General features: G+C 47.3%; 1 protein-coding gene across 1 annotated transcript in view; it reads left to right on the top strand.

Moving 5' to 3' along the window:
• The first annotated feature begins 823 nt into the window (after positions 1 to 823).
• RPH3AL (rabphilin 3A like (without C2 domains)) overlaps positions 824 to 23,680 on the top strand; it is a 142,146-nt gene continuing 119,289 nt past the window's right edge. Inside the window, exon 1 of the mRNA XM_060080694.1 lies at positions 824 to 851. The gene's annotated coding sequence lies outside the window, so the exon portion shown is untranslated. The remainder of the gene's footprint in view (positions 852 to 23,680) is intronic.

The following is a 23,680-nucleotide window of genomic DNA, read 5'->3' as shown; positions in this document are numbered from 1 at the left end:
AAAGTTTACTGGACAGTGGTAGCTTAGAGAGATGTGCTCACTTACCCAAGAGCATCTCTCCCATCGGCAAGATCCAGAACCCAAACGGAGGGCTGACCCAGGTACTGGTGGAGGCTGCTGTGTGAGTCTGGAAACCAGGACTTCCAGATTTGGTCATCACTCAGCAACTGATCCTGGAGTTATCTCAGGAAATCAGTTCATAAACAGGTTTTGGGTCGAATCGTTTTCCTGATAGAGAACGAAGGGTAACAGGGCTCTAGCACTGCCCCTCCAAGCTTCGCGCTCCCACCCCACCTGCATACAAAGCCAGGCACCACGGCTCCGAGTGGGTGGAAGTGGAGAATGTGGCAGATGTTCTTGAAACGGGGGAGCTAAGACACAGGGCTGATGGGTCTTTTTTGTGGCCGTTTCCTTTAGTGACTGAGCCAGGTTGCCACAGCTTGTCCGGCGTCCGTCAGTGGAGCGTTCATTCATTCAACAAATACACGTTGAGCTGCAGTAGGTGCCAGGTACTGTTTTAGGCCCCAGAAGTCATACCTGCCCTGCTTTTGCAACTTGGGCGGTTAGAATGGCTCATTTGGGGGGTTGGGGACTTGGAGCTGCTTAGGGAACAGACAGTGATGTTCGTTACCCAGAAACAAGAAGGGGCCATTGAGACTGGGGCGGCGAGGACAGTCACCCAGAGGGGTCCTGGCCTACAGGGTGACCTCAGGCAGGTCCTCCGCCGGAGGCCTCAGGTCCCTGGCCGGGAGGGGAGGGGCGGGGCGGGGCGGGGCGGGTCGAGCGCCGGGTTCCCGCGGCCGCCGCCAGAGGGCAGCCAGGGAGCGTGCCGGAGGCTGGCCGGACCCCGGGTGAGTCTGGCGCCCCGGGGGCGGCCCCCCCTTTCGGGGCCCGGTCTGCGAGCGCCGGGGCGTGCGTTCGGCTCGGTGGTTGGGACTGCGGGGGCGCGTGGGGCGGCCCTGGAGCGGCGGGTGGGTCCGGGGAGCTGTTGCGCGCGGGGTGGGGACGAGCCTGGGGGCCGCGGGGCGCGCACAGGGCCCGAGCCGCGTTCCCTCCCACCGTGCCCGCCGCCCGCCTGGCTTGGACACCGGGGCTGGTCTCGAGAGGCTCGGGACAGCGCCTGGGCCCGGCCCCCGCAGCGCCTGGTGCTCAGTGTCCGGCCCTTAGTCTGTCTGGGGCCCTCGGGGGGTGGGGGGCGTCGTGCGCCCGCGTTGGGGGGCCGCGGGGAGCAAGTGGGCAGCCGAGAGCGGCGGCGGATTGCGGGCGGCGCTGGGGAGAGCGCTCCGGGCGAGCGCGTCAACAAGCGCGGTGTTTACCGACAACCCGCGGGGCGCTCACGTGCGCGAGAGGGGCCCCGCGGGGACGGCGCGCACCTCCTCTCCGTGCTCGGCCTGGCCTTCGGTGAGGATCCCACGCTCCAGATGGTGGGCCTGGGCCCTGGCCGTCGGGGCTTTCGCCCCCAGTTAGGTGGTCAGGAGTGGGAATCGAATAGCACTTGGTGCCCAGGAGGGTGTGAGGAGGGCGGGATGGAGGTAGCTCTCACTGGCCAGACAGGATTCCTCACCCTGAGCACCTCTTTCAGCCTGAGAATCCTGCCCTGGGTTTGTTTTCCAGGGCCAAGCTCTGTTTTTCTCAGCCGCAGGTTTGAAGTGTAGCAATCCATCCAGGGGGGCTCCCTGCCTTCAGGATGAAGGCTCTGGACTCACAGTGGTGCCCGTGACACCTGCGCTGTGGGTGTGGAAGCCCCCTTTCTTGGGCTGCAGCAAGGGCTCTGCTGGGAAGTCTGGGAATTTTGTCCCCTGCTTGGGGCTCAGAAGGCTGAGGACCTGATTTTCCTACCTGCGTGGGCTGTGACATGCCCACCGCTGGAGGTGGCCCTGGGGAGAGGTGTGATGTGGGAGGTGGGCACCTATCCTCCGTGAATTCAGGGCTGGGGGTGGTGGTGATCAGGCTCCATCTGTGCAGCTGCATGAGAACCTTTGATCCCCCAGCATTTGGAGGTCTGGGGGAGTCAGAGTGTCCCGGGACACCCTGGTAAGAGCATTGGCCGAGCCAGGGCTGCAGTCTAGTCTCTGCCCCCCCCACACACCTTGAGAGATCGTGCCCGTCTCCGGGTGCCCCTCCATCCTCCTGCCTCTGACGTCCACTTGGCCTCCCATCTCTTGGGGGGGAAAATCCCATGCACTGGAGCAGAAAGCTTCATTTCCTCTTTTCTCTCACTGTCACATTTTCCCCGCAAGGGCTCTGCACCTGCTGCCTGCCTCTTGGCTCCACGCCTCCCCGCTTACTCCTGCGCATCCTGGGCTGCTGTCCCCACCACGTTGCTGAAACTGCTTCCCTGAAAGTCAGCTTGTTTCCAAACACCGATTTTTTTTGTCGGCCTCATCCTGCTGCCAAGTCCTTCTGCCCGGGAAGCAGGCCCCTCTTTGCAGCCTTCTCTGCTGTGATTTCTCTCCTCATTTTGTTCTTGTTTCTCCATCATTCCTTCTCCTCTTCTGACGCCCCTTCCCTCTTTTCTAGGATGTTTTGTGAGGCCCCGTGTTTATCTTCTCAGAGAACTTGCTTCGGGATCCCTCAGGGAACTCCCCCCGGCCATTCTAGCTCTAGTCCTGGCTCCTTGGATGCCCAGTGACACCCCAAACTCACCATGTCCTCCTTACTCCCCAGCAGTGGGTTTCCTTCCCTTCTGTCACACTGACTTTTCCCTGAAGTGTCTTGCCTCTCCCTGCCCCTTTGTGACCAAGCTACTGTTCCAGGCCTTGAATGTCTCAGGCAGGAGGTCAGAGGCCCCTTCGCTGGCCTGATGCCAGAATCCCTTCCAGCTCCCACAGTCCATCTGGCATGTCACCTCTAGACCAATGGTCTCTGGATGACTACTGCTTTTACCCTGTTGCTGAGCCCTCTCCCCTAGGAAATCTTCAGAGGCTCCTGGTCTCCTCCCACACAAAGCTCAGCTCCGCCACCTCCTGTAGCTCCTCAGTCGTGTGGCCTCACCCTCCAGAGCCACTTTCCAGTCCTGAGATTTCTTCCCTCCCTACCATGGTCGGCCCTCTTGGCCTTAGTCTTAGAGACCCAGCTCAGAGCTGTCTCCCTGGGAAAGCTTTGCCTCTCCCAGCTGCCCTAGGGGCCTCTTTCCTGGCCTTCTCACTCCACCATGCCCTGAGGACCACGGCTGTCTGTCTGCTCATCGCAGGCCCCTTTGTGTCCTTGAAGCCTCTTCCTTTCCTCTCGGATCTCCAGGACTGGGTATCCTGTTGGCTCTCGATAAAGGAATTCCTCCCCTTAACCTCAGAGAACACCTCTGGCCATCCTTCAGAGTCTGGTTCAAATCCCACCTCCCTCCTGGACTGTTCGAGTCCCAGATTCCCACTGGCCTGCACTTCTGGGCTCATGGATGGATTCATTACCATTTATTTGTGCCACCCAACTTAATACTTTGTTCTCTGCTATTAGCCTCCAGTTGTATCATGGGTATGAGAGATGCTTTTCCGGTTCTTAATCATAGCAGCTGTTGAGTGGTCGGTATGTGCTGGGCATGTGCTGATCTTTCCAAGCAATCCCTCGTGTGTGTTACTCGCACAGCCCCCAGAGGGGTAGGAGCTAGGATTCTTGTTTTCATTCTCCCCATGAAGACATAAACCCCGTGAGGTCCAGGGACCTGCTTAAACCACACAGCTTGTAGGTGGGTGGAACAGAGGTTGCAACTCAAGTCTGTCTGACTCCTGAGACTGTTTTTTGATAGTAGGGGTTGCTATTTGTCCAGGAAAGCGTACGCTTCAGTCCAGGGAGTGTGTTACAGGTCCTCTTAGCACCTGTCCCAGATGTGCAGGATGTCTTGGTGGTGTGGTCAGCTGGTTGCTTGGGACCCCACTGGACTCCAGGAAAGGACTTTGTAACAGAACAGATGCTTAATGGTGGGACCAGTGACTAGGGGAGGCTGTGACAGCTGCCCCAGAGGCCTTTGAAAACGGGCCGTGCGTATGTGTGCAAATGTGTGTATGTGTGTCTTAAGTAAGAGTTGTGGAACAGAGAAGCCCGAGGAGCCCTCAGGTCATTTCTGTCCCTTAGGATACTTTTTTTTTTTTTTTTTAGTAAGTGTTTTTAATTTATTTAATTTATTTTATTTTTGGTTGCACCGAAATTTTTATTTATTTTTAAATAAATTTATTTTTATTTATTTATTTTATTTTTGGCTGCGTTGGGTCTTCGTTGCTGCGTGTGGGTTTTCTCTAGTTGTGGCGAGCGGGGGCTACTCTTTGTTGCGGTGCACAGGCTTCTCATCGCGGTGGCTTCTCTTGTTGTGGAGCACGGGCTCTAGGCACGCGGGCTTCAGTAGTTGTGGCACGCAGGTTTCAGTAGTTGTGGCACGTGGGCTTCAGTAGTTGTGGCACGTGGGCTCAGTAGTTGTGGCTCACGGGGTCTAGAGCCCAGGCTCAGTAGTTGTGGCGCACGGGCCTAGTTCCATGGCATATGGGATCTTCCCAGACCAGGGCTCGAACCCATGTCCCCTACATTGGCAGGCGGATTCTTAATCACTGCGCCACCAGGGAAGCCCCTGTACCGGGTCTTAGTTGTGGCAGGCAGCCTCCTTAGTTGTGGTTCACCAGCTCCTTAGTTTTGGCATGCAAACTCTTAGTAGAGGCATGTAAGTGAGATCTAATTTCCCGACCAGGGATCGAACCCACATCCGCTTCATTGGAAGGCGGATTCTTAACCACTGTGCCACCAGGGAAGTCCCCCCTAGGGCACTTTTAAATGCTTTTTTTTGTAAACAAAATCAACCCTATCCCCAACAGTACCACCTTCAACTAAGTTTCCTTAGGAGCTATACTCCCCTTTCCTCCACAGGTCACTGTCATATGAAAATGAGTTCCTGATGTGAAATACAGTTGCCACGGCAACCAGTAATGCGAGGCCTGGAGTCTTGCTCCTAGCTCTCTGCATCATATGCTTCTAGGGGCTTTTTCCATCTTTGTCACCTAAAAAAATGAAATACTCCATTTGACTCTCCTTTTGCGGGGACATTTAAAACATTTGTTTTTTTCAGGCGGCGATTTCTGGGCACTGTTAACAGCCCAGCAGCTTGTCACCAGGCTGCTGGCACACCATTAAATAATGACCCCGAACGGTGCCTCTGGTTTAGGTCACATTTTGAATGAAATCCAGTGCCCTGTGGGTAAAAGGACAGTAGCTGTGGCCTCCACACAGCCTTGATGGCTGGAAAGACAGAGGGAAGGAGCGCGATCTGGTGTAACAGAGAAGCCCGAGAACAGAGAACAGAAAAATAAAAGGCTTTTTAGAACAGTTGTGTTGTTTTTTGTTTTTTTTTTTTTGGCTGCACCACGCGGCATGTGGGATCTTAGTTCCCCGACCAGGGATCGAACCTGTGCCCCCTGCAGTGGAAGCATGGAGTCCTAACCACTGGACCACCAGGGAATTAGGGAGGGCTTTTTGGTACAGCTTCATTCCAGTTGGAGGTGGTGAAATTGTTTGTCTTCAGTTGCTGTCTCCTCCTGTGTGAGAGCCTTGCTCAGCTATCCTGGCAGAGGCCACCCAGAACAGGGTGCCTCAGGGGTGAGAGAGACAGGGTGCCTTTGGCTATAATCATAGCTACTAACTTTGATGGGTGCTTATTTTGTGCAGCCCTTATTCCTTTATTTAATCCTCAACCAAATGAAGGTAGAAATACTATTGTTTTCCCCATTTTACAGGTAAGGAAAATGATGCACAGAGAGGTTAAGTGTTTGCCCAAGGACACAGAGCAAGTAGGTGGTAGAGTTGGGCTTTAGTACTAGGAAGTCTGACTCCTGTGGCCAATGCTCTTTACTTGGTACCATGTAGATAGTGGAAAGACTGCATTTAATGAGAGGGTGAATTGGAGAGATAGAGCAGATTGGCTTTCTCAAGATTTGATTTAAAGCAGTCGTTTTCAACTTTTTATATCTTATGAGAGGCAAAAGGCTGCAGTGAAAAGGCATGTACTAGAGTGTTCACAGCAGCACTATTTTTAATAGCCACAAAACTGAAAATCACCCAGCATCCTTTGGCAGTAGAATGGACAGATACAGTGGGGTAGATACATACAATAGAACACTGTACCACAGAACAGTCCACAGCCACATGGAACGTCATGGAGGAATCATGCAGACACAGTTGAGCAAAGGAGCCAGACGAAAAAGAGTGTGTACCGTAGGATTCCATTTATATAACGTGCAAAAAAGGCAGAATGAATATCAGATGTTAGAGGTCAGTAGTAGTTCCCAGGGGCACAAGGAAGGCTTCTGGGAGGCTGGTGATGTTCGGTTTCTCTATCTGGGTGTTGGTCACATACGTGTGCTCATATTTTCAAAATTCACCAATTTTAGTATGTGTACTTGTGTGTGTGTGATACTTCAATAAAATTTACTGAAACAGAGAAAAAGGCAGCAGTGACCCTCAACCCAGGACATGAATACTGATGCTCCACTCCCTTATAGGGGCCACACACTTGACACTAAACCCGGAATCTTAGATTTCTTGTGAGAGGTGGGAGGTGACATGAGGGTAGGCACCCAGGTTCTGGGGCAGACGGCCCTGGGGATGTGGGAGCAGGGCCAGGGCCAGCTCTGGTTTTCTCCCGTCCCCCTCTACTCCGTGGGGTTTGGGGACAGCTTGCTAAGCTCGGAGGTGGCTGGTTGGGTTCTGCCCATGAAGCAGCCCTTTTCTGCCTGCCGTGAGGCCTGGGGGTAAGGAGGTGACGTGGATCGCCTTCTGCTGGTCGGCGGGTGTCAGGTTGGCCTGGAGAAACTGCGGAATATGGCTGGTGCTGCCGACCTCCGCACAGACATCCTCAGCCCTCCCAACAGCAGCGGGCTGCCTGCAAAACATCAGCATTTCAAGGACGGCGCCCGCCTGGAAAGTGAGCGGCCTTCACTGGGAGATCAGCTCCTCCTTTCACATGGCGGTTATGTGCTGCTAAAAATCCTGGAGCACCTTATGTAAGACCACAGTTACATAGTTAGCACCTTATGTAAAAGCACTTAGTATACCGCAGACAATTAATTGGTCAGGTGTTTCGGTGACCTTGGTGGGCATCACCACAGAGTTGGCGGTTGGCTTGCCTGGTGAGGAGGGTGAACGATTGTCAATATCCAGGCCTGCCTGACTCACTCGGCTGCACTCACACCTAATTTACGTGTTGATGCTTTTATATTTTTTATTTTTTTTTCCAATGTGTTGATTGCATTTTCCTCGTTAGGCCCAGCCCACCCAAGCAGTTGAGTTGATGCCGGGGTTTGTACAGTTTCTTCTTGCTCAGCCCTCATCCCCTTCTCATTTACTGGTAGAGCATCTTCTGATTCACGGAAGCTTAGAAGGGCCGCCTCCCCATTCAAGAGGTCCCCCTCCGTGAGTGGCCAGGAGGGTGGCCATTGGCTTGAGTGGTGCCAGTGACCAGGGCAGCCCATCTCATGGTTGGATGATGATTTGAATAGTTATGGAGGGCAATGGAACAAAACCAAGGTGCAGAATATGCCAAGTAGGTTGAAACGCTGAGCTGAAACTGACAAGAAGACATTTCACAGGGATCAGGTTTTTAAAGCCATGGGATCTGAGGCTAGGACAGCAATTTGGCAGGACCTGTCAAATTAAAAAGCATCTGCCGTACATCATAAGGATTCTACTTCCCAGGGTCTGCCCTAAAGGAAACCTGGCATGTGTACACAGGTGGAAAGTTCTGGGACAGCCTTTGTGGCAGTTTGCCGTCCATGGTGAAAAACTCTACACGGTTTGAATGTCTGCTGGTGGTGGAATAGCACCTGCTACATCAGCTCACATTTTCATACCTGGGAGTCCTATGCAGCTTTGAGAAAGAATTAGTTGGATCTCTCTATAACAATAATGATGAATCTCTCAGATTATAAGGTGAAGAAAGCAAGTTTCCAAGTGATGAATACATTATGATGCCTTTCATAGAAATGTTTTCACATAGTCCTTCATACTTTATATGAATACAAATATAAGTAACACATACCTACATGTAAAAGAATATGAAAAGGTCTAGAAAAAGGCATTCCAAACTTATAATAGCTATTATCTCCAGGGAAGGGGGAAGGGCATCAGGATTGTGTGCGTGTGTGTGTGTGGGGGGAGATCAAAGAGAAATTTAGCCTTCTCTGTGATATTTAAACTTTTAAAGATAATTTCATTGATGTATAATTTATATACTTCAAATAAGTCATTCTTTTTTTTTTTTTTTTTTTTTTTTTTTGCGGTACGCGGGCCTCTCACTGTTGTGGCCTCTCCCGTTGCGGCGCACAGGCTCCGGACGCGCAGGCTCAGCGGCCATGGCTCACGGGCCCAGCCGCTCCGCGGCACGTGGGATCTTCCCAGACCGGGGCATGAACCCGCGTCCCCTGCATCAGCAGGCGGACTCTCAGCCACTGCGCCACCAGGGAAGCCCAAGTCATTCATTTTAAGTATACAATCTGTTTTAAATTTCTAAAAGGAAAAGTAATTACATAATTAAAAATTAATGTCTAATTTAACCCCCTTCCTCATACAAGAAGCCTTCTTCCATCTATGCCTGAGTCATGGATGGACCATGACACGAAGCTCACTGTATGGTGTTTTGCATTTAGGGGCAGCTCACAGAGGTAGAAATTATTCCCTCTTTTGAGCTGAGATCTTGAGATCTGTCTCTTTGTCACTTCGCTTCTGGGTCTGTCCGTTTCGAGCCACCTCAAATAAGTCTCTTTACCATGGGGCAGGATTTTCGCTGGTGCAAGATCCCCGTCATGCCTGCCTCCTCCAGGGAGAAGGACTTGCCTCTTTCTGGGGTTCCTTGTAGAGTCTATAGGGTGATATGGATCACACTCCAGGCTGTGCTGGGCGCCTGGCCCATCAAACATCCTCCTAAAGTTTTGCAGAACTGGACCCTATGTCCCCAGTGTTGCTTGAACATGACATAACACTTTCTAAAAATAATGGTAATTTTTTTGAATCTTAAAAGTAATTCATATTCATTATGGAAAATTTAGAAAATACACAAAGGAGAAAGTAAACATCTGTGATTCTCAGCCTCTAGAGATAACCATGTTTAATGTTTAAAAATAGAGATCATTCTATATGAATGATTTTATTTTATTTTTTTTAAAGTAAAAATTTATTGAATTTGTTACAATACAGCTTCTGTTTTACGTTTTGGGCTTTTTTTTTTTTTTTTTGGTTACAAGGCATGTGGGATCTTAGCTCTCTGACCAGGGATTGAACCTGCACCCCCTGCCCTGGAAGGTGAAGTCTTAACTACTGGACTGCCAGAGAAGTCCCTGAATAATTTTATAACCTATATTTTATTTAACATTTATTTATCCATAAGAATAGTGACTGACATATAGGTAATACATTTTTTCTCAGTTCAGTGTTTGTTTTTCTATTATTATTATTAAACATAGAGAAGTTTCTAATGTTTATGTGGTGTTGTGGACTGAATGTTTGTGTTCTCCTGAATGCATATGTTGAAGCCCTAATTCCAAGAGTTGGATAATATTTGGAGGTGGAATGTTTGGGAGGTATTTAGGGTTAGATGAGGCCCTGAGGGTGGGGCCCGCATGATGGGATTAGTGCCCTTATAAGAAGAGATGGCTGAGAGCTCTCTCTCTCTCCTTCTCTTTCTGTCCTCACACATGCACTGAGGAAAGGCCATGTGGACACACAGCAAGAAGGCTGCTGTCTACAAGTCAGGAAGAGAGCCCTCACCAGGAACTGAATTGACTGACACCTTGATCTTGAACTTCCAGCCTCCAGAACTGAGAGGAATAAATTTCTGTTTTTTAAGCCTCCCAGTCTATGGTATTTTGTTTTTGCAGCTCCAGCAGACTGATCCATGTGGTTAAGTCTATCGGTCCTTTCATTTTGTGATTTCTTCCTTTGCTTTTGGGTTTGAAAGGGCTTCCCCACCCCAAGTTCAGATAAATATTCACCTATATTTTCTTCTTGTTCTTTATTTGGTGTCAGCTTTTCCACTCAGCTCTCTCTCTTACATTCAACTCTAATCCTACCAAAATTTATTTTGGTTTATGGTATAAGATTAGAGCCTGATTTTATTTCTTCTCAAATTGTCCCTCAGTTCTTTTAGTTCAATTTCTTTTCCTGCCAACTACATTTGAAATTGAAATTTAATTTTTTTGGACTATTCAGTTGACCCTTGAACAACACGGGTTTGAACTCTGTGGGTCTACCTATACATGGATTTTTTTTCACTAAATAAGTACTACAGGTCTACACAGTCTGTTGTTAGTTGAATCTGAGGATGTGGAACCACGGATATGGAGGGCTGTCTGTAAAGGTATATGGGAATTTTCAATTACAAGGGGGTTGATGCCCTTGACCCTCCCCCACCATGTTTAGGGTCAACTGTACATTACAACCATGTTGCTCAAAATTCAAAAAGGCAAAACATGAGAGTCTCCCTCCCCCCTCTCCCTTAGCCTCCCAGGTCCAGTAACCTGTGTTACTAGGTTAATAGATTTTGGTCTTGGACTAGATTTCCTTCAGCCTTCCTCCAACTGACTCTAAATGTTAGCTTTATTATTGTGCACAAACATATGAGCTTCCAGGTTTTCTCTTTTTTCATTAACTGATCTCTTTTTCTTCCACTATCACATTTTTTAAATTATGACTTTATAAATTTAACCCCTGGCCATGCAGATTCTTTCTCAGCTTTTCTTTGGTTATGCTTGCCCATTTAGTCATTCTTCTCTATGATATTTATAATCATTTTATAGCTCTTCTGCACATATCATTGGAATCTAATTTGGAATGACAATAAATTTCTAAAATAATAACGATATTGAGTTTTCTTCTGTAGAAATATGGTCTGTCCCTTACTGATTCGTGTCTTCCTTCCTGTCATTCTCTTTTTTTATAGCACCCGCTTAAGTTTCATAGATCTCTTTATGGGGGTTGTGAACATTTCTTGTTTGTTCCTAGGTGTTTTATGTTTTTTGTTGCTAGGGAATAGGATCATTTCCCCCCCAGTCTTATCTTTAACTGGATATTGTTGGAATATAAGGAAGTATTTGTTTAAAAAATTATTGTGAAATAGATATATATGCATATAAAACAAATATGTACAGTTTAAAGAAGAGTAATAAAGCAGATATATGCCCAGCCAAATGAAGAAACAGTATCAACAGCCCTTTAGAAATTGTTTTTATGCCTCTCCTTAGGTGGGTTTTCCTCTCTTCTCATCCCCAGGGGATACACTAACCTGAATTCTGTTATCATTATTAGCCTGCTGTTCTCTATAACTTTACCATGTAGGTTTATGTCTTTAAACAATACATTTTAAAATTTTGTATACTTTTGAACTTTTATAAATGGAGTCACACTGTATTCCATTTTTTAATAGATCCATTTGCGTTTGTGGGGGGTTATTTTGGCTGCGTTGGGTCTTAGTTGTGGCACACGAGATCTTTGTTGTGGTGTGTGGGCTTCTCTCTAGTTGTGGCATGTGGGCTCCAGAGCATGTGGGCTCTGTAGTTTGCGGCACTCGGGCTCTCTAGTTGAGGCCCGAGGGCTTAGTTGCCCCGCAGCACGTGGGATGTTAGTTTCCCTATGAACCCGCGTCCCCTGCATTGGAAGGCAGATTCTTTACCACTGGACCACCAGGGAAGTCCCTGTTTTTATTCAATGGTTTATTTACTATAAACTTCACGATTTCTAAGTATATAATTCAATGGTTTTTAGTATATTCACAAGATTGTACAACCATTACCATGAACTAGTCCCAGAACATTTTCATTACCCCAAAAAGAAGCCTGTATCTTTGCATTCACTCCCCTTATTCTCCCAACAACCTCCTCAGCCCTAGGAAACAACTAATCTATTTTTTGTCTCTATGGGTTTGCTTATTCTAGACATTTCATATAAGTACAATAATACAATATGTGGTTTTCCCTAACTTTCACTTGTAATGTTTTCAAGGTTCATTCCTTTTTATGGCTAACTAATATACCATTGTATGGTTATGCCACATTTTGTTTATCCATTATCTGTTGATGGACATTTGGATTATTTCCACTTTGGGCTATTATAAAAAATGTTGCTATGAACATTCATGTACAGGTTTCTATGTGGACATATGTTTTCACTTCTCTTGGATGTGTACTTAAGAATGGAATTGCTGGTCATATGGTAAGTTTTGGGCTATTATAAATGGAGTGGCCATAAGTCTTCTTGTTGACATATGTTTTCATTCTCTTATGTGTATTATTTCTCTTCCATGTTTGACTTCTTTTAGGCGTGGAATTACTGATTAGGTTTATCTTTGTTTTTTATTGACACGTAGATCCATTCAGAAAACGGCATAAATTCTAAATGTACTGCTTGTCTAATTTTTACAGAGTGAACACAGCCATGTAGCCATCACCCAGGTCAAGGGGTGGGATGTTGGCCCAAGCTGGGCTACTCCGCTGGGCTGTTCTTTGTGAGATATGAAATCTAAGCAGAGTGAAGCAGGAAGGGAAACGGTATTGGAGCCACTCATTCCCATGTGGCAGCTGATGAGACCTTGAGGCCCAGACTCTGCAGCTGCCGGGGTTCCTGTGTTCTTCCACATCAGGACCCTGGCCTTCCCATCAATTCTGCATCCAGGTATCCTGCCAGTAAATCCCTTTCTGCTTAAGTCAGCCACACCTTATTTCTATTGCTTGCAATCGAAGAATCCTTTTGGATACAGTGCACCCAACTGTTAGCACCAAACTTTGGTGGAGTGTGCCCCTCCTATTGCTAAAAACCCAGAGTAGAAGCTGCGTCTAGCTAATCCTTGAATTTTTACATGACTTTATTATTTTTTTAATATAAATTAATTAATTAATTTATTTTGGCTGCGTTGGGTCTTCGTTGCTGTGTGCGGGCTTTCTCTAGTTGCGGCGAGCAGGGACTACTCTTTGATGTGATGCACGGGCTTCTCATTGCGGTGGCTTCTTTTGTTGTGGAGTACGACTCTAGGTGCGTGGGCTTCAGTAGTTGTGGCACACGGGCTCAGTAGTTGTGGCTTGCAGGCTCTAGAGTGCAGGCTCAGTAGTTGTGGCGCATGGGCTTAGTTGCTCTGCAGCATGTGGGATCTTCCTGGACCAGGGCTCGAGCCCATGTGCCCTGCATTGGCAGGCGGATTCTTCACCACTGCACCACCAGCGAAGTCCCATTCCCCCTAACTTTATATTTAGTTCCCAGTTTTGAAACAATTTTCTCTCGGTCCCCAGTGGAAAGTTAATGGCTTAAGTAACTGGCTTAATTTAGAAGGTGAAATGTAGGAGTCTATATTATTTTCCAGACTTCATTTTTGGAAACCAGGTTTATTTCTCTTCGATGTAGAGCACAGGGGGGTTGGATGAAGGCGTGTTTGGTGCCATGATCAGAAAACAAGGGCTAGACCCCAAGTTCTTTCGCGCCATCCCTCAGGGACCCTTTGCCTAAGAAGGCTCAACGTTGAAATTGGTCTGCTCTAAGTGGGGCCTCATTTACAAGTAAAAAAAGAAATGAATTCTCTTCTGGTTTCTTTTTTAATGTCATTGAATCACACGGGTTAGTGACAGGAAACGACCCAATTTCAACTGGTCTCAGCATTGTCAGTGCTTGTCCTCATTAATGTCAGGGTCTGGGCAGGTATTTGATCAGGGGTCGGTGCCATGGGTGAGGCTCGCCAAGAAAAGGTCAGAGATGACTGTGAAATTCTTTCTAACCCCAAATGGTAGTGATCAGCCCAGGCCGTGTCTTGGAGCAGCCACGGAGCTGCTTTCCATGTTTCCCAGGTCTCATTCCTTGGCTTTTCTTGAGAGCCTGTTCCTGTGGTGACCTTCTCTCCCCGCCAGTTCTAATCCTGCTGGCGGTTTTCCTCATTTGCAGAAGCCACTGCTTGGGGGCCGATGACCCTAGCCTGGACACGAAGACCTTTCTCCCATTCCTGGGGCTTGTTAGGACCTTCCACTTTTAATGTGAGCACAGCAGACAGTGGGCGTGATTCTTGACCACGTGGTCTCCGCGTCTGCAGGGTTCTGCGGAGCAGGAAACTAGCTGCTTTGAGTATCTTGCTTGGCCAGAACTGCCATGGCTGGGGACGCAGCAGGTCTGCCAAAGTCATTTTTGCGGATTGGGAGCCATACGAGGGCACTGCATGGAAGAGGCTTTCCATTGTGGTTTATGATGGCGATTTTCTCACACATGGCTGTGAAGCACCTTGTTTTAGCATTATCAGTTTATGACAGCGATTTTCCAACAGGTGGAAGAGACATGCCTCCACCAAGGGTCGCCTCTTCTCTCTTCATGTAAAAGGGCCTCGTGGGCTGGGACAGCCTCCAATTTCCCCAAACCCATCTGCAGGTTCGGGTGTCGTGTGGTGACCTGGGTCCCCCCTGGCAGGGTGAAGGGGGATAATTTAGCAAAGGGGGTAACTCAGGAGTGAGGGTTCCCTGTTTGGAATCTAAAATGCCTTTACAGAATTGAGACTTTGCATCCAGGACACGCTGAGGTCAGGGCAGAGAGGACAGGCCCAGGGGGCAGGCAGGACCCAACTGTGGGCTGGCCTCTCTTGGTGCAGACCTGGTGTTCGGAGCATGGGCTCACACGGTAGCTAGTCAGGGGCTGAAGGCTTGCACTTCAGGGGTCATGGCCTTAGAGGACGTTCACTGTACATCATTCTCAACGGTGGTCTCTGCTGACAGGTGTAGAACGTGGACTCTTAGAGTTTGTGTTGGAACCTGGGACAGACATGTGGATGGATGGCGAATTGTGGCAGGTCGGAGGAGCTGGAGGTTGATACACTTTGGGGAGGGCTGGGTGGTGAGGGGCATGTTCTGGGAGTGCAGGTTTAGGTGGGGAGGGAGATAAGGCACATCTCCAGAGGGTGGCAGGTGGGAACCGAGGCAGGCCATCTGCAGGGTCTTATCAGGAGGTAATAGGGTCCTGACAAACAGGCTAGGCTAACGACAGATCTTCAGAAGCGTGGGGGATGAGGCCTCAACAGGGAAGAAGGTCGGCCTACAACCAACTCAGAGCCAGAGGCCCAGTGATCAGGGTCTCCGGGTTGTGGCTGGGCCCAGCGTGAGCAAAGCAGAAGCTGACTTGCTTAGTGGTTAAGGGTTCTGGGCTCAGACTTGCAGGCTTTCATCCTGGCTCTGCCACTCCCTCACCCTGTGCCCTTGAGAAGTTCCTTTGCCTCTGTTTGCTCATCTGTAAAATGGAGATAATAATAGTATCTGTCTCATTGTTCAGAGGACTCCGTGAGAAGTCATGTACAAAGCACTTAGAACAGTGTTTGGTGCATGGATGGTGGTATTATTGTTAGTGTTGAGGTCTCCCCAGTTTGGCCTGATGCATGTCCTTTGGCCTCAGAGTTGCCTGCGAACGGGGTTCACACCCAGGCTTGAGGGCTGCTGCTTTCATTATATTGAATTTTGTAGCCCACTTGCTTGTCTTGTTTCTACAGCTGCTGGAAATCGCAGAGTCTGATGTATTGCATCAGATTTCTGGTGCCACCTCCTCTTTCTGCTCTCTGCCTGGCCTCTGTTCTCTTTGATCCTCAAATTGTTTATTTTTTATTGTGTTCAGCCCCTAAGCTGCCTCAAGCCCTCCTTGAAATAGGCAGTTATAAATTGCCAATGAATAAATATAATTTTAGATCATACATGGAATCAGAGTTACAGTGTAAGGAGCTATTGCTGTACCTGCCACATCCCTGTCTCCTCGTCTTACCTGAGTCTGGGGGATCAGTTGGCAATAAGAAGGGCCAGCCCCTGGGACAGGTTAGGGTGCACAGCAGAGAAGAGATATTCTGCAGATATTCTGGCTGTGAAGGTCACTCTCAGGCCCAGGGGTGGAATGGGTGAGAAGGTAGAGGAGGTGGAGGAGGATGAAGACTAACTCTTATCAAGTACCCACTCTGCACCTGTCACTGTGTAGGTGCTTAATACACTTTGGGCGGCTCCAGGAGGCTGGTAGATGAGTATCCCCATTGTGGGACTGTAGAATTTGGGGAAGTTTAGTCTGTACGTTAGAGCCAGGATGTGCATCCGATTGTAGAGTCAACCCAGATCCAACTGTGGGCCATATGAAGGGTCAGGTGCAAGACCTTCCCCAGGACTTCCTCCCACTCTTCAGACTTGCCAGGGCATATGTCTCAGTCATCTTTTGCCACGATATTGCTGTGTAACAGACCAACCCCAAACCCACTGGCATTTGGCAATAAGTATTTATTCATCCCTCATGTATCTGTGGGTTGGGTGGGGTTTGGCTGACCTAGGCTGCTCTCAGTGGGACTTGGTTGGCTTTAAGCTGTGAGTTGGGTTTAGGCCTGTTTCATGTGTCTCTTATCCCACTTGGTCCAATGACCACCAAGGCATGTTTGTGTCATAGTTACAGGCAGGAGTGCAAGAGTGCAAGCTCAGTTGCACAAGCACATTTCAAACCTCTGCTTACATCATCACCACTGCATCATTTGGCCAAAGCAAGTCACATGGCCAATCTTAAGCCAAGGGGCAGGGAATCACCCTGCCTACCATTGAGCCATGGCAGAATGTGGCTATCACATACTCTTACAGAGAGAAGAATTGACACCAATAATTCAACCTACTTTAGGATGAGTTTCATTTATTCACTCAGTAAATGTTTTTTTGAAAGGCTGCAGTATGACTGGTACTGTGTTACCTCTGGGGATAGAGTGGTGAAAAATGCAAGCTTGGTCCTTGCCTTACAGAACTTACAGTCTAGTGATAGAAACAAACTGGAGAGCTACTTCTATGATTAATTATTTAATTACAGTTGTGATCATCTCTACAGGGGACAAGTACAGAGCGCTGGGCATGTACGAAAGGGTCTGACCTAGTCCAGGGAGGAAGAGATGGTTGAGCTCAGAACTGAAGGATAAGACTAACTAGGCAAAGGATCCTTAATATGATTAACAATTGACTTCTCACCTGAAACCGTGGAAGCCAGAAGGCAATGGAATGAAAGTCAAAGTGCTGAGACAAAAAGACCATCAACCAAGTCTATATCCAGAAAAACGTCCTTTAAAAATGAAAGAGACAGGCTCCCTGACTTCAGACTATACTACAAAGCTACAGTAATCAAGACAGTATGGTACTGGCACAAAAATAGAAATATAGATCAATGGAACAGGATAGAAGGCCCAGAGGTAAACCCACGCACATATGGTCAACTAATCTATGACAAAGGAGACAAGAATATACAATGGAGAAAAGACAGCCTCTTCAGTAAGTGGTGCTGGGAAAACTGGACAGCTACATGTAAAAGAATAAAATTAGAACACTCCCTAACACCATATACAAAAATAAACTCAAAATGGATTAAAGACCTAAATGTAAGGCCAGACACTATAAAACTCTTAGAGGAAAACATAGGCAGAACACTCTATGACATAAATCACAGCAAGATCCTTTTTGACCCACCTCCTAGAGAAATGGAAATGAAAACAAAAATAAACAAATTGGACCTAATGAAACCTAAAAGCTTTTGCACAGCAAAGGAAACCATAAACAAGATGAAAAGACAAGCCTCAGAATGGGAGAAGGTATTTGTAAATGAAGCAACTGATAAAGCATTAATCTCCAAAATATACAAATAGCTCATGCAGCTCAATATCAAAAAAACAACCCAATCCAAAAATGAGCAGAAGACCTAAATAGACATTTCTCCAAAGAAGGTATACAGATTGCCAACAAACACATGAAAGGATGCTCAGCATCACTAATCATTAGAGAAATGCAAATCAAAACTACAGTCAGGTATCACCTCACACTGGTCAGAATGGCCATTGTCAAAAAAATCTACAAACAGTAAATGCTGGAGAGGGTGTGGAGGAAAGGGAACCCTCTTGCACTGTTGGTGGGAATGTAAATTGATACAGCCACTAGGGAGAACAGTATGGAGTTTCCTTAAAAAACTAAAACTAGAACTACCATATGACCCAGCAATCCCACTGCTGGGCATACACCCTGAGAAAACCATAATTCAAAAAGAGACATGTACCACAATGTTCATTGAAGCACTATTTACAATAGCCAGGACATGGAAGCAACCTAAGTGTCCATCGATAGGTGAATGGATAAAGAAGATGTGGCACATATATACAATGGAATATTACTCAGCCATGAAAATAAATGAAATTGAAGTATTTCTAGTGAGGTGGGTGGACCTATAGAGTCTGTCATACAGAGTGAAGTAAGTCAGAAAGAGAAAAACAAATATCGTATGCTAACACATATATATGGAATCTAAAAAAAAAAGTTTCTGATGAACCTGGGGGCAGGACAGGAATAAAGATGCAGATGTAGAGAATGGACTTGAGGACGTGGGGAGGGGAAAGGGTAAGCTGGGATGAAGTGAGAGAGTGGTATGGACATATATACACTACCAAATGTAAAACAGATAGCTAGTGGGAAGCAGCTGCATAGCACAGGGAGATCATCTTGGTGCTTTGTGACCACCTAGAAGGGTGGGATAGGGAGGGTGGGAGGGAGATGCAAGAGGGAGGGGATATGGGGACATATGTATACATATAGCTGATTCACTTTGTTATACAGCAAAAACTAACACAGCATTGTAAAGCAATTATACTCCAATAAAGATGTTAAAAAAAATGAAGGAGAAATCAAGACATCCTGTATAAATAAACCTGAATTTGTTGCTATCAGACCTGCCCTACAAGAAATACTATAGAGAGTCCTTCAGGCTGAAATGAAAGGACACTAGACTGTGACTCAAGTTCACAAGAAGAAATAAGGAGCATCTTTAAAGGTGTAAATGTATTTTGTTGTAACTCTTTTCTTCTCCTATCTGCATAAAGCAATAATTATGAAACTGTGTTGACAGACTTATAATGTACAAAGATGTAATTCATATAATAATAATAGCATAAAAGAAGGGGGAGGAAACAGCTATATTAGAGCACAGTTTTTGTATATATTGAAATTAGGTTGGAATTAATCAGAGCTAGATTTTTTTAAGTTAAAATGCTAGTTGTAATCTCCAGGGCAACTGTTAAGAAAATAACTAAAAAATATGTAATAAAAGAGAATTAAGGGCTTCCCTGATGGCGCAGTGGTTAAGAATCCACCTGCCAATGCAGGGGACATGGGTTCGAGCCCTGCAGGAAGATCCCACATGCCGCAGGGCAACAAAGCCCATGCGCCACAACTACTGAAGCCCGCATGCCACAACTACTGAAGCCTGTTCACCTAGAGCCTGTGCTCCGCAACAAGAGAAGCCACCTCAGTGAGTAGCCCCCAATTTCCACAACTAGAGAAAGCCTACGCGCAGCAATAAAGACCCAACGCAACCAAAAATAAATAAATAAAGTTTTAAAAAAAAGAATTAAAATGGTATGCTAGAAAATACCTATTTAACAGAAAAGAAGACAGTAAGGGAAGAGTATAAGAACAAAAAGACATAAGACTATATAGAAAACAAATAGCAAAATGACATAAATCCTATCTTATCAGTAATTATATTAAATGCAAATGGAATAAACACTCCAATAAAAAGACAGAGATTGACAGAATAAGTTAAAAACCCCAGTTCTGTGCTATCTACAAAACACTTTAGATTCAAAGATACACATTGGTGGAAAGTAAAAAGGTAAAGATATACCATGCAAGTGGTAACTAATAGAAACCTGAAGTGGCCACGCTCATATTAGACAAAATAGATTTACTACAGACAAACAGGATACTTTGTAATGATAAAAGGGTCAATTTATCAGGAAAACATACCAATTATAAACATGATGCACCTAACAACAGGCCCCCAAAATACATGAGGCACAAACTAAGAGAAATGAAGGGAGAAATAATAATAGTTGGAGACTTCAAGGTTCCACTGTCAATAATGGACAGAACTGGTAGGCAGAGGAGCAATAGGGAAATAGAAGACCTGAAGAACACTATAAACCAAGTAGACCTAACGGATATTTATAGAACACTCCACCTAACAACAGCAGGATACACATTCTTTAAATGTTCACATGAGAGAACATATATTATGTCACAAAACAAGCCTCAATACATTTACAAGGGTTGAAATCATACAGAGTATGTTCTGTGACTACAGTGGAATGGAATTAGAAACCAATAACAAAAAGGAAATTTGGGAAATTCACAAATAAGTGGAAAGTAAAAACATTCCTAAATAACCAGTGGGTCAGAGAAGAAATCATAAGAGAAATTAGAAAATACTTTGAGATGTATGAAAAAGAAAATACAACATACCAAAACTTATGGGATGCAGCTAAAGCAGTGCTCAGGAGGAAATTTATAGCTGTAAATGCCTATATTAAAAAAGAAGAGGGCCTCCCTGGTGGCGCAAGTGGTTAAGAGTCCGCCTGCCGATGCAGGGGATACGGGTTCATGCCCCGGTCTGGGAGGATCCCATATGCCGCGGAGCAGCTGGGCCCGTGAGCCATGGCCGCTGGGCCTGCGCATCCGGAGCCTGTGCTCCGCAACGGGAGAGGCCACAACAGTGAGAGGCCCACATACCGCAAAAAGAAAAAAAAAAAAAAAAAAAGAAGAGAGACTTCAAATCAATAGCCTTCTTCCACCTTAAAGTAGAAAAAGAAGAGCAAACTAAATCCAAAGCAAGCAGAAGGAAAGAAGTAATAAAGATTAGAGCACAAAAAGGGAAATAGAGAATAGAAAAGACCACCGATTGTGTGATTCCATTTATATGAAATGTCCAGAATATGCAAATCCATAGAGACAGAAAGATTAGTGGTTTCTGGGGGCTGGGGAGAGGGGGGAATGGGGAGTGACTGCTAATGGGTACAGCGTTTCTTTTGGGGGAGATGAAAATGTTCTGGAATGAGGGAGTGGTGATGGCTGCATAACTGTGAATATACTAAAACCACTGAATTGTACATTTTAATAGGGTGAATTTTATAGTACCTAAATTAAATCTCAAAATGGTGTTAATTAAAAAAAAAATCAAAGCGGGTGACTAGGCAAAGGAGGTTGGGAGGAGTAGAGTTAGGGGAAGCATTCCCCGGGGAGGAGTATCAGGGTGTCTGCAGGCCCCAAGGGGAAAGAGTGTGGTGTGTTACCAGAGGCCCCAGGTGGGCTGGGCTGGGCTGGGCTGGGCTGGGCTGGGCTGGGCTGGGCTGGGATGCCTTTGGTTTTATCATTAGAGCAGTAGAAAGTCACTGGAGGATTTCTGTAGGTGGCTCCGTTGCAGGGCTGGCATTTTGAAGAGCTCATTGTGACTTTTTTTTTCAAATAAATTTATTTATTTTATTTATTTTATTTATTTATTTTTGGCTGAGCTGGGTCTTTGTTGCTGCACGCGGGCTTTCTCTCGTTGCGGTGAGCGGGGGCTACTCTTCATCATGGTGTGCGGGCTTCTCATTGCAGTGGCTTCTCTTGTTGTGGAGCACAGGCTCTAGGTGCACGCGGGCTTCAGTAGTTGCGGCACACGGGCTCAGTAGTTGTGGCTCACGGGCTCTAGAGCACAGGCTCAGTAGTTGTGGCACACGGGCTTAGTTGCTCTGTGGCATGTGGGATCTTCCCGGAACAGGGATTGAACCTGTGGTCCCTGCAGTGGCAGGTGGATTCTCAACCACTGCGCCACCAGCGAAGCCCTGGTGAACAGATTGGAAAGGGCCAGGAGTGGACTTGGGGAGGCGTCTGCAGTAGCCCAGGTGAGAGAGGAACCTACCTGTCAGGGAGGTTATTGTTCAAGGTCACCCCATTAGATGGAGCCAGACCTGGGTCCCTCTGGCAACGCAACCTCTGCTCTCCACAGGCCACTGATTTGCATCCTCCCAGGTATTTCTAATCAGCCCAGAGACTGGCTGAGATCTCTGTGCTTAATGAGAGAGGGGGAGGGAAATGGACATCATATTAATCAGGCTAAGTAGGATTTGTGGCTAACTAGGCCCGGCCTCGCTGCCAACAGTAGACATTAAACTGTAGAAATGGCGATTTATTGCCAGGACACTGGAGCATGTCACAGAAGCCCAGGCCCCTGGAAGAGTTTGGATGAAGCACATGGGGCAGAGGAAAACCCAGGAGCCCTCCCTCTGCCTTGTGTCTGCTCATCCTCTCTTTCGGTTCTTCTCTCTTTTCTCTCACCGCAGACCACCTTTCTCTTCCCTGGGCGTTCCCACCTGGGGAAAATGGCCCCTCCATCAGCTCCTAAATTTGCATCTTATTATTCCAGAGAGCAGTTGAGTTAAAACTTAAGTCTCTTAGCCCATTTCCTAGATTCTCAAGGAAGGGACCTCAACATGCCAGCTTGGGCTGAGTGCACCCCTGGAAGAGTCAGCTGGGCCTGAGGAGGCTGGTCCCAGTGTAAACTTGAGGCTTCTGGAGCCCACGCCTGAAGGCAGCTGGGCAGCTGGTAAGACCAGGGAGAAGAAGGGGCGTCCAATGGGATGCAAGCGACCTTGTGTCAAGGGTCCCTCCCCCGCCACTTCGGAGAACTCACTGCCTGAGATGGGTCTGTCCCTAGGGATAAACCACACGAGACCTTATTTTATCACTTGAACTGGCTTATCAACAGCCCTCTGACTATCCATCTCCCCTCCCCTTTGGGCCTCCACTTTCAGCCCTTAACTGTGCAGGGAACATTCCAGAATTTAGAATGAGTCTTACTACCTTTGTGAATTCTGTCCATTCTCCCAGAAAAGCAAGGTCTAGCTCATGCCCTGCTGGAAACTTGTTGAAAACGACCCCAGTTCCTGTCATTGTCTCATTTTCACCTGCTGTTTGAAACTCAGTGGCGCTGCATCGGATGCCTGGAAGCCCCGGTGGTTGCGGAATAAATGGACCTCTGACTGGGGACAGGAGGGGACAGGAGGTGTCTGTGAGGTCCAGTGGGAAGCACGTGTGAGGGTCAGCCGCCAGTCACGTCCCCAGCCCCACCGTTTCCAGCCTCAGCTCATTAGTTTCAGCAGGCCTGCCGGTAAGGCGTGCTGTGCCGCCAGCCCTTTGTGCAGGGAATGCTGTGGAAGGGAGACCGCTGGGGGCGGGGAGACACTGGGAGCCCCAGGCCCTTCACCCCGGGACAGCCATTTCCAGTGCTAAGGAGGGGGATTGATCCTGGACGGGGCTTTTTCTCTCACTGTGAGAAGCAGGGAATTGAAGTCCTTTAGTCAGATACTGTCTCAGACATCGGTGTGGGGGGGACAAGGAAGGACACTGCATGCAGATGTGAGTTCCAAAGGCCCATTTCTCTTTGAATTCCTGCAGCATTTATAGGAGGCTGAGCGGTTTGGCGTCTTCTTCTTCACAGCCGTGTGCTGGTTGCCTGGAATGTTGTTTCCAATACTAATAACGATGCCGGTGGCATGCACGCAGCTGGTGCCTTACCTCTGATTAGCAGTCACAAACCTCTGCGTTTAACTTCTGTTATAACCTAGTGAAGGAAGTAGGGCAGATTGTTTTATATGCATTTAATAGCTGATAAACCCTCAGGTTGCCTGGGCATGGGATGGAGCGGGTGTGTGAGTAATTGTTTACCCTTCACAGCCACACAGCTGGTCAGAGCTGGGACTAAAAGCCTGCCTTCTGATTTCGGATCCCGGACTCTGTTCACAACAGAGTGGACGATCTTCGGAATTCTCTCAGGCACAGTCTGTAGCTTATTCTTCCTGGTTTTCCTGTCTGTCATCCATCCGTCCCTCCATTTATGCCTC

This window comes from Mesoplodon densirostris, chromosome 18 (genome assembly GCF_025265405.1).
Source record: "Mesoplodon densirostris isolate mMesDen1 chromosome 18, mMesDen1 primary haplotype, whole genome shotgun sequence".
In the NCBI taxonomy this organism is placed as follows: domain Eukaryota; kingdom Metazoa; phylum Chordata; class Mammalia; order Artiodactyla; family Ziphiidae; genus Mesoplodon; species Mesoplodon densirostris.
Note: the sequence above shows the minus strand (reverse complement) of the source record. Positions and strands in the feature narration are given on the sequence as shown.